The sequence below is a fragment of the Papio anubis genome, chromosome 6 (genome assembly GCF_008728515.1).
Source record: "Papio anubis isolate 15944 chromosome 6, Panubis1.0, whole genome shotgun sequence".
Classification (NCBI taxonomy): Eukaryota; Metazoa; Chordata; class Mammalia; order Primates; family Cercopithecidae; genus Papio; species Papio anubis.
In genome coordinates, this window is record NC_044981.1 from 35,665,302 (window position 1) to 35,676,576 (window position 11,275).

The following is an 11,275-nucleotide window of genomic DNA, read 5'->3' on the forward strand; positions in this document are numbered from 1 at the left end:
CAAGTAAGGGCTGTGGAAGAAAAAGGAGAGCGGATGCGTTGATTTCTGAGTAGATGCTAGCCATGGTGCCGAGGCTTCAGGCTACTGATTAAGAACCATGGCTTCTGCCAGTGAGCAGCATGTGTGGCATTCTAGGATAAATGAGGACAAGGGGCTGGAATGGCTGTATGCCGGGATGAGCTATCCATTTTGATAATGTGGTTGAGGTGGAGCCGGATAATAAGAGCATGAAGTTTAATTTAGTTATCATGAGCGAGGCTCAGAGCTTTGCCGTATGTGATAAAAGTGCTTCCCAGATCAGCTCAGGGAGGTGCAGATGATTCCTGGAACGGCCTTTAGCAGTTCACAATATCGGCAGAACAGAGGACAATACTCTGTGACTTTACAGCTATGTTAATCCTGGAGATGTTCTTTACTGGGTAGCATTTTCAATTATCTGGTAGGTCTGCGGTCTTTTGGCAATACCCAGCAGAACAGCATTGGGACTATTGTCTGCTGCACTATTAACACCTCGATTAATCCTGTTTGTGGAGGAGTCTCAAGTCTTTCTTTCAGACAAAATAGAATGGGCGATTAAACTGGATAAGGTGAAAAGTTCCTCCCACCTCCATAGTTCTAAAATTCTATGAATGATAAGAAAATGTGCCTGGGTGTTAGGCTAGACAGGCAGTGCCCTTTAGGAGACAGAATCATGGCAGAGTTGTGAGGAACAAGGGCACAGAGCATTGTGTAAGGTTGAACTGTTGGGTGTGACTTTCGCAGAGAAAGTAGGCAGGTGTATCCTAACTGCTGAAGGGCTGCTTGTGGTGAAATCACTGTGAAGGAAGCTCTGTAGATGAATACAGGTATTGTAAAAAACCAAACGTGCCCAGCCTGGAAGAGAAGTTTTAGGGCTAAAAGCCACCTTAAGTGACTCAAAGAAAAACCAGGTGAAGTGGTTACAGAAATAAAAGTGGTAGTTGCAGCAGTTTTAGCAGACCAGCAAACTGGTTACACTTAAAGAACAGGGAAAAAGAGCCAGATATAAGGGAAGCCAGTAAGGGGTCCAGAGAGGAAGCAGATAGCTTCCTGTCAAGGTTGGGGACTGTACACAATAGTACAGTGGTTAAACCATGGTCTTTGGAGCCAGACTGCCTGGGGTCAGATCCCAGCTCTCCCACTTTCCTAAACATGCAGCTGTAAGTAAGTAACTTGTTTCTCTGTGCCTCCATTTTCTTATCTATAAATGGGGCAATAGGACCTACCTCCTTGGGCTATGATGAGATTAAAGTAACAAATACATGTGAGGCAGTTTAAGAATAGTGTACTTGATACATAGTCCTCAAAACAGTGCGCTTTATTATCATTGATATTAATACTACCTTTAGTGTATTCATGAGTCCTGGAAGCAATGAGGCAAGCTTTAAAAACCCACTTTTCTAATTAAGTGGTTTTTAACATAATGAGTAAACCATACAAGGTTCATACTGGGGGAAACTGCTGACCTGGATGAGGAAACTGGGATGAGGCATCAGAGAACACAGGGGCAAAGGGCTGGGTCCCAGCTGCGGCAAAACCCCCCAGCAGCAAGGGTGCGTGCTTCTCCCTGGCCAAGCAGTTGTCTGGGGCCACTGCCTGGCAGAGGGACCAAAAACTGACAAAGGAGATCACACTGAGAGGTTTCCTTCCTGAGACCGCTGGACAAAGAAGCCTGAGGCACATTTGCACACAGGACTCTGGGAGCAGAATGGCTGGATCCTCCGGGGCCCATGGGCGGCTTGAAATGAGAGCTGTCAGCAGAGCTGGGTCAAAGCCTCTCGTGGTAGGAGGGGACTCTCGACAATTCCTGCCCTCAGCCTGGGCTAGTGTAATAGAATCGTAGTAATAATGTTAGGTTGAATCATATGCAATTGTTTTTGTAGATCAGAATGATTGAATATTAGCAGTTTTGTGAGGCTCAATCTAATAGCAGCTAAATCTTAGCGCTTTTTTTTTTTTTCTTTTTTTCTTTTTTTGAGATGGAGTCTCGCTCTGTCGCCCAGGCTGGAGTGCAGTGGTGTGATCTCGGCTCACTGCAAGCTCCGCCTCCCGGGTTTACGCCATTCTCCTGCCTCAGCCTCCCGAGGAGCTGGGACTACAGGCGCCCGCCACCTCGCCCGGCTAGTTTTTTGTATTTTTTAGTAGAGACGGGGTTTCACTGGGTTAGCCAGGATGGTCTTGATCTCCTGACCTCGTGATCCGCCTGTCTCGGCCTCCCAAAGTGCTGGGATTACAGGCCTGAGCCACCGCGCCCGGCCTTTTTTTTTTTTTTTTTTTTTTTAAAGTAACTAGGCCGAGGTCACCCGAGTGAGTGGTAGAGGCCTGGAATCCACTCTCTGAACCACTATGCTTTGCTGCCTGTCAGTCCCAGGCCTGCCAGGTGCTTCCTGGAGCTCTTGAGCTAAACTAACATGGTGGCTGTTCCCAGGCAAGGATCTGCTTATGTTTCCACCTCAAGATTTCTTCTTCCCCATGTATCCCCCTACATTGGAGATTGCTAGCAGGCTTTCTCCTCACAAAGAAACATTTAGCAACAACAACAAAAACTTGTTTTAAAACTGAAAAAGAAGGCCGGGCGCGGTGGCTCAAGCCTGTAATCCCAGCACTTTGGGAGGCCGAGACGGGCGGATCACGAGGTCAGGAGATCGAGACCATCCTGGCTAACACGGTGAAACCCCGTCTCTATTAAGAAATACAAAAAACTAGCCTCCCGAGGTAGCTGGGACGCACAGTGCGTCCCAGCCACCTCGCCCGGCTGAGGCCGGAGAATGGCATGAACCCGGGAGGCGGAGCTTGCAGTGAGCTGAGATCCGGCCACTGCACTCCAGCCTGGGCGACAGAGCGAGACTCCGTCTCAAAAAAAAAAAAAAAAAAAAAAAAACTGAAAAAGAATTCCTCCCAGGGTCTTCCTTGTGACCTCCTCCTATTCTGGCTCCTGGGTTTTTCTCCTTCCACTGCCAGAAAGATCCGTGATCTCCTGCTGCCATTTCATGCTCTCCCTCCAAGTGGCCTGAAATCACCTCGCACGCATCCCTGGGGGAAGCAGAGGCTCTAATGCTCCAGGGCGGACTGCAGCAGGGAGTCCACAGGGCTGGTGCAGGTTATGGGTGAAGAGCAGCTCTGGGCCTATCTGTGGAGCCATAGAGCCCTGCCTGGGCCCTAGTGGAGCTCTCAGGCTTCAGTTAGATCAGTGGCTGGGGAGGCCGTGTTGACTGGGGAGGAGCAAGAGTCTCTGAGACACAGGAAGTGTTCTCTGTTTTCATCTGGGTGGTGGTTAATTGGGTGTGTACTTATGTAAAAAGTCATCAACCTGCACGCTTAAGATTTATGTCATGAGTCCACCCTCAAAAGGTTGGAAGGAAAGTAAATGGTGGAGACAATGTAAGAGTGCTCAAATCTACCTACCAAATAGACAAATAGATGTTTTCTACCCATTTTGATGCGGGTCGTTTTTACATAATCACAATTCATTACCACAGTGTACAGTTATGTAAGTTATGTACTACTACGGAAGTGAATGGAGCTTCTGTTACCCAACGGGGAGCCTGACGAGGACTGTATCTGCCCAGAGGACAGGGCCATCTGGGCCAGCAATAAGAGACCTGTCAGGGCCTCCTGTTTCCACTCTGATCCTAGAAAAAGGAAGTAAGAGGCCAGGCATGGTGGCTCATGCCTGTAATCCCAGCACTTTGGGAGGCCACGGCAGACAGATCACCTGAGGTCAGGAGTTCAAGACCAGCCTGGCCAACATGGTGAAACTCCATCTCTACTAAAAATACGAAATTAGCCAGGCATGATGGCACACACCTGTAATCCCAGCTACTTGGGAGGCTGAGGCAGGAGAATCGCTTTAACCTGGGAGGCGGAGATTGCAGTGAGCCAAGATCGCACCAGTGCACTCCAGCCAGGGCAGCAAAGTGAGACTCTGTCTCAAAAAAAGAAAAAGAAAAAGGAAGTAAGCAAAGGGAACTTTTGAGGGAATACAGCTGGAGCCTGTGAGTGCTGAGAGGCCTGCTATCCCCACAGGTGTTTGTAATAAAAACATGTTTTTATTCCCAACAGCCATTGGCAGAATATGCCATCAAGGCAGGTTGCAGATGTCAGACTTGGGGAAGACTTCCCAAAGCAGATGAATGTCAGACCTCAGGACAGGAACTGGTTGAGCGAGTTCGTGATGAGGAAAGGCATGACAAGCCCCCTGTGGTCACTGCAGCACACATAATTACAACCCAAAACCAAGGGGTTACAACAGGGAGCAGGGGAACACCTCCAAAAGTCAAAAATTCACTGCACGTGTAGACGAGCATAAGCTGTGCCCAGTTGTGGGCACTTAGATGAGCAGCAGGCAGAAAATCTGTACAGCATTAAGCGACCCATAGGAGGCCTGAAAACCAACTCTAGGATAATAGTTCTATGAAGAGTGTCTGCCTGAGTCAGAGGGGACAGGTGCCTGAGCAAATACCTGGTCACTCTATTCTAAAAAGTCATCTCGGGAAAGCAGCAGCAGCAAAGCCCAGAACATGGAAGCCCAGGAATATGTCGGCCAGCGCCAGCAAGGCCTCAGAGGGCTCAGGACGGAATTTGAGAAGCACCATGCAGGGCACTCTAAGGACTAATAATCAACATTTCTTTAAATACATAAAAAGAGGCCAGGTGCAGTGGCTCATGCCTGTAATCCCAGCACTTTGGGAGACTGAGGCAGGAGGATAACTTGAGCCTAGGAGTTCAAGACCACCCTGGGCATAGGGAGACCCAGTCTCCAAAAAAATATTTAAAAATTAGTCAGGCATGGTGGCACACACCTGTAGTCCCAGCTACTTAGGAAGGTTGGGTGGGAGGATCATCTGAGCCAGGGAGGTCAAGGGTGCAATGAGCCATCAGTGGACAACAGAGTGAATCTCAAGTGAGTGAGTGACTGAGTGAGTGAGTGAGTGAAATGACAAGGGAGTCAGCTGGAAGAAACCATTGGAGAGATTCCCACTCTGAAGGTTTCTTTTGTAGGAGACAGGTCAGGGTTATTAAATAGTGCTAAGCCCGTAGGATGTTCCAGACCTCAATAATAAACTAAATGTAAATAAATCCCTTGAACCAGATGGCATCCACCCACCACTTCTGCAAGAACTCAAGGGTACGATTGTGGAACATTGCCCAAATGGGGGCCCTGTCTTTACAGACATTTGGTGAATTGCCAGTTTGAATCCTGCACACAAGGGTTCGGAGGGAACCCTGGGAACTGAAGATCTTCTGCCCAAAATAAGCTGGTGTGAGAAAGGGCACAATTCCTAGACAGATGAACAAAAACAAGCCATTGAGGGAAACTACACAGCTTTCTTTGAGAGGAAACTTTGTCAAATGCCTAGATTCAGGAAGAGCCACTGAATAAAAGTTTGACTCTCAACAAGCTTGTATGGCAGGGACGTGTTTTTGAAAAGTTGTCTTGGGACCAGAGGAAATGTTTTGCCTCCTCACTGATTCTCAAAATAGAAGAGGTTTGTTTTAAAGTATTTGACTAGAAAGGTATTTTTACATGCTTGAATACACTTTACATTTGCAAAGAATGTTCCAGTACAGCAAAGTGATTCTATATACAGTATCTTATTTAGTAGCACATATTTAATGTTCTTTTGTTGCTCATCATTATACATCCTGTCTTTGGTTGTGCCAGCCCTTATTGCAGAGTAAAATTAGTCAACTCTTAGTCACCAGCTGGGTCACACTGGTGGCTGGGAAAGACCAAGAAGAGGCAGAGGAAGAAGTGGCACTGATAATAAAAATCCATTCAAGAATTTAGCTGTAACACATCTGCAGCCGGTTCACACCTCTCAGCTGTAAGACAAACTGGATACTTTGTAAGGACTGTGGCCTATTATGCACCAAAATCCCTTACTAAGATTGTCTGGGTGAGCTGCCTGCTGGGTCCAGTGATACATTAGTAAACAAAGAAGTTGAAATAGAAGGCTAACATATGCTTTGGATTGCTTGGCAGTGTGACACCAATATGGCATCAAGCCTTACTATGAGTCCAAGGACTTAATGACTAAATAAAAGTAAAAATGAACAACAACAAAAAAAGTGAATGCTTCTAGATTTCCTTCAAACAGCCTCTTTTATGACTTCTCTTCTTTTTGTTCCTTCTACTTTATGCCTTACTTCTCATGCCAGGGCAGGCAGTATATAGTCTAGTGATAGTGAGCACATGCCCAGATTGTCTGGACTCAAATGCCTGGCCAGCACTACCCTGTGACCCCAGGCAAGTTCCTTAACCCTGTGCCTCAATTTCCTCATCTGTAAAATGGAGGTAATAATATGTATCTCATAGAGAGATACATATGAGATTAATCCTATGAGATTAATCTCATAGGATTAAACAAACTAGTACAAAGTACATGTGAAACATTTAGAGCCCCATCTGTTATGTAATAAGTGCTCAATAAATGCCATTATACGGATTATCTTTGGTGTTCTTCCTCTTCCTCCTCAATTATTCTCCCACCTTTATTGGACAGTCTTTAGTGGAATTTTCCTATACTTTTCCTATACCTTTCCCTTTTCAGAGTCTCTGCTTATTACCCACTATCCCTTTACCTTTGGCCTCTTATCTAATTGTTTTTTTTCCACCGGTCACATATGACTCAAAGTCCTTCTCTGCCATATTGCCTTTTCCTGTGTAGATTTTCAGCAGATAACTATGCTTGGCCCTTTTCTGCCATTTCCAGCTGTTTTCTACAAAAGGTGTTTGCTCCCTTTCTATTAATTGGGAATCTCTTTCTGATGCTTGCCCTACAAGCTTTCTTCTCCTGCTGACTGTAGTATCTCATCTGAGTGCATGTCATACTTAAGTGCTTCCATTAACTGGCGTTGTAACAAATCTTCAGTTGTTCCCTGCCCTGGTAGTGTCTCTTCTCTGCCCCTAGATAAAAGCTCCTGATTTGTGATTAGCACCTTCATCCCCCAGCCATAATTATTGTTTATACTTTTTTTTTTTTTTTTTTTTTGAGACAGAGCCTCGCTGTGTCGCCTAGGCTGGAGTGCAGTGGCGCGATCTTGGCTTATTGCCACCTCCGCCTCCCAGGTTCAAGCAATTCTCCTGCCTCAGCCTCCCATGTAGCTGGGACTACAGGTGCACGCCATGACGCCTGGCTGATTTTGTGTATTTTAGTAGAGACAGGGTTTCACCGTGTTGCCCGGGCTGGTCGTGAACTCCTAAGCTCAGGCAATCGGCCTCCCAAAGTGAGTTTCTACTTTTTAATCCATTGGGCAGGATTTCCCATTGTTGCAGCATGAGGGCAGCAGGTGGTAGACTAGGGTAGGGGCTAGAGGTGGGGATGTTGCAGTTTTAGGTATGGCCACCAGGTGGTAGAGTGGTTCCTTACGGCTAAGCGTCACTTCCCTTGGGGGAAGTGGGGACGTTCACTTGTCCAGGGGTGGAATTATTTGGAAGCTTTTGAGAGGTTTCTGTTAAGACTGGAAGAATTGGAAATTATAGGTAGATCTCATCTCAACAAAGAATATTCTCGGCTGGGCACGGTGGCTCACGCTTGTAATCCCAGCACTTTGGGAGGCTGAGGCGGGCAGATCACGAGGTCAGGAGATCGAGACCATCCTGACCAACACGGTGAAACTCCGTCTTCACTAAAAATGCAAAAATTAGCAAGATGCGGTGGTGCGTACCTGTAATCTCAGCTACTCGGGAGGCTGAGGCAGGAGAATCGCTTGAACCTGGGAGTTGGAGGTTGCAGTGAGCCAAGATTGCCACTGCACTCCAGCATGGCAACAGAGCGAGACTCTGCCTCAGAGAGAGAAAAAAAAAAAGTATTCTCTTCTAGAGAGCTATGTCCTTTGTTGGCTGTTCTTGTTTGTTATCAGTTATGCAAGTGTATGTAACCATCATAGAAAAATTTAGAAAATTCCAGTAAGAAATCTTAGGCTGGTCACAGTGGCTCACGCCTGTAATCCTAGCACTTTGGGAGGCCGAGGCGGGCAGATCAAGAGGTCAGGAGATTGAGACCATTCTGGCTAACACGGTGAAACCCTGTCTCTACTAAAAATTAAAAAAAAAATTAGCCGGGCGTGGTGGCTTGTGCCTGTAGTCCCAGCTACTCAGGAGGCTGAGGCAGTAGAATTGCTTGAATCCGGGAGGCAGAGGTGGTGGTGAGCCAAGATCGTGCCACTGCACTCCAGCCTGGGCCACAGAGCGAGACTACATCTCAAAAAATAAGAAAAAGAAATCTTACCACACAGAGGTGAATATCACAAATCTTTAAAAAATTTTTGATTAATATGCATTTTATTTTATGTATTAATATTTAAAACCATTATTCTGAGGAGATGGATGGGGTTTACCAGACAGCCCAAGAGTCTAAGGTACAGAAAAGATTGAGACTATTACAAAGAGAGTCTGCCTAACTTAGGCTAGAAGTTGCCTGCCTGAGGAGAATGTTAGCAAAAAGAGGCAACGCCTTTTCCAGTTGTTGTGGGATAGGGGCACGTTGCAGGAAGGAGGTAGGAAGCAGGAGAGATGAGTCAAAGGGACCACAGGCCAGGGAATTCATGGTGGCATGGGGGTGGGGATATGTATTATAGTCCAAGGTCAACATTTTAAAAAATAAGTTGAGATAGAAATGATGGTTCTCTTTCAAAGAAAACAAACAAAAAAAGCTTTGAGGCAGACCGGACTGAGGCCAGGATAGAACCAAGAGAGAATGACTCCTGTGAGAGGGAGTATTCCAAAGATGTTCCGATCAGCTGAAGGCAGAGTTTTTAAAAGCAGAGCATCTGCTGGGTTGAGTGAATATCAGTAACTGGTTGAATAACTGGTCTGGTTGAGTGAATTTCTGTAACCATGTGACTGGAGGGGTTTGCCTGGAGGGTTGGAGAAAGCAGATGCCAACAACCATGGAGGGGAGAGTGGGGACCTTAGGATGTGCAGTCTTCTGGTGGTTCACTACCATCGTGACTTATGGCTTTGAGTACTGTTCTCTGGCTTGGAGACCAAAGGGAAGACATTAGCATTAGCAAAGTTTGCGGTTTTTAATGAGAGTATTTAGTGCTGGTAGAGATCTAGGGAAATGGGCATTTTTCTGGAATGTATTTTCTGGTTGAATGTTAAAGACCTTTAAAATGTTTGTGGCAGGCCAGGCGCAGTAGCTCATGCCTGTAATCCCAGCACTTTGGGAGGCCAAGGTGGGTGGATCACCTGAGGTCAGGAGTTTGAGACCAGCCTGGCCAACATGGTGAAACCCCGTCTCTACTAAAAATAGAAAAATTAACCAGGTGTGGTAGCACACACCTGTAATCCCAGTTACTCGGGAGGCTGAGGCAGGAGAATCGCTTGAACCTGTGAGGGAGAGGTTACAGTGAACTGAGATCGTGCCACTGCGTTCCAGCCTGGGCAACAGAGCAACACTCTGACTCTAAATAAATAAATAAATAAATAAATAAATAAATAAAGTTTATGCCCTTTGAAATAGTAATTTCATTTCTAGGAATTTGGCTTAGGGAAATAATCCAAGATAAGACTTTGTGCATAAAGATGTTCATTATAATTTTTTATAGTGAAAAACCAGAAATAATTAAATGCTCAAAAGAGGAGGATGTAAATTATGGTACATCTTACCTCATGGAAAATTCTTTGGTTATAGAAAATATCTACGAGGAATTTTTAATATTAGAGGAAATGCTTATGGTAAATGCTGAATAAATTCAAAATTATATAGAGAAACTATTTCAAGCATGTAAAATGTGTAGGAAAAGGACTGGAAGGAAATATGCCAAAATGTCTTAAAATGACTTCCTCTTGATTGTGAAGTTATGGGTAATTTATTTTCTGTTTTTTTTACTTTTCAGTAAACAAAATTTCCACAGAGTAGCTTTGCCCAGGCTGGAGTGCAATGGTGCGATCTCGGCTCACTGTAACCTCTGCCTCCCAGATTGAAGCAGTTCTCCTGCCTCAGCCTCCCAAGTAGCTGGGATTATAGGCGGCCACCACAATGCCTGGCTAATTTTTGTATTTTTAGTAGAGATGGGGTTTCACCATGTTGGCCAGCCTGGTCTCAAACTCCTGACCTCAAGTGATTGGCCCACTTTGGCCTCCCAAAGTGCTGGAATTACAGGCATGAGCCACTGCGCCCAGCCCAGAGTAGTTATGACTCAAAAGAAAGTTATTTTATAACACAATAATATACAAAGATTTTATTTCATAAGATGCATAAGTGTAATGAGAGAAAAGTGAAAGGCTTCCATCCCAAAGGGTAACACTGTGAACGGTTTCCCACTTCTCTAAAATGTTTATATGTACATGTACCTATACAAATATATTGTTGTGTTTTTTCTTTTACCTAAGTGGGATCATACTGTAAATATTTTTCTGCAACTGCCTTTTTTATCCTTTCCAAAATGTCTTCTATATCTTCCCATATTGATACATGTAGACCGGCTTCACTTGTTTCAAGTGCTGTCTTGCATCTCATGATGTGGATAATCCATGGTTTATCTCACCATTCCACACTGGCAGACGCTTTTCTAGTATCCTTTTTCACTTTTTGAAGCAATGATGCAGTGAATACCTTTGTACACACAATAGTGTGACTATTTCCCTAGGATAGAGAGTTAGAAGGAGAGTTGCTGGATCAAAGACCGTGTGCATTTCTTATTTTGATAGATATGGTATGTATTTAAGATGATATAAACTTGTCTACTGTAACCACGACCTCAAAATAACAGTGACTTAAAACAAGATGGTTGTTTATTTCCCTTCAACTAACAGTCTAAGTGTAAGCAGTCCAGGGCTAACATTATGGTTTTGGAGTGTTAGGGACTCTGATTTCTTTTGTCTTATTACTCTGCCATCTTCAACACATGCTTTAATTTTATGGTCTAAGATGATCACTTCTACTCCTCCATTCATATCCATTTTTTAGGAAGGAGAGAAGTTTAGAGCAAAACCTGGAAGTTACACCTATCATTTTTGTTCATATCCAGAACTGGCCAGAACCTAATTGTGTTGGCCACACATAGCAGTGATGTGCCTTGGGCAGCTTTATGCCCAGCTACACTTCTAGTACTAAAGGAGGAAATCTCGTAAAGGATGCACAAGACCTTTCCACTGAGCACTGCAGGACGCTGCTGGAGTATTCAGATCAGCTAGGAGCAGGGTTTGTAAGTCATCACAGTGTGAGTGGCCACTGGCATTAGTGGGTTAGCTATTCACATGGATAGTCTGTTTTCCCATTTGGCTGTTCGCCTTCTTTCTTACTGA

The 11,275-nt window shown here is 45.0% G+C and overlaps 1 protein-coding gene across 2 annotated transcripts in view; it reads left to right on the forward strand.

The window, feature by feature from the left end:
* Positions 1 to 11,275, forward strand: part of TBC1D22B (TBC1 domain family member 22B) — a 73,977-nt gene that overhangs the window by 59,925 nt on the left and 2,777 nt on the right. The window lies entirely within an intron of this gene.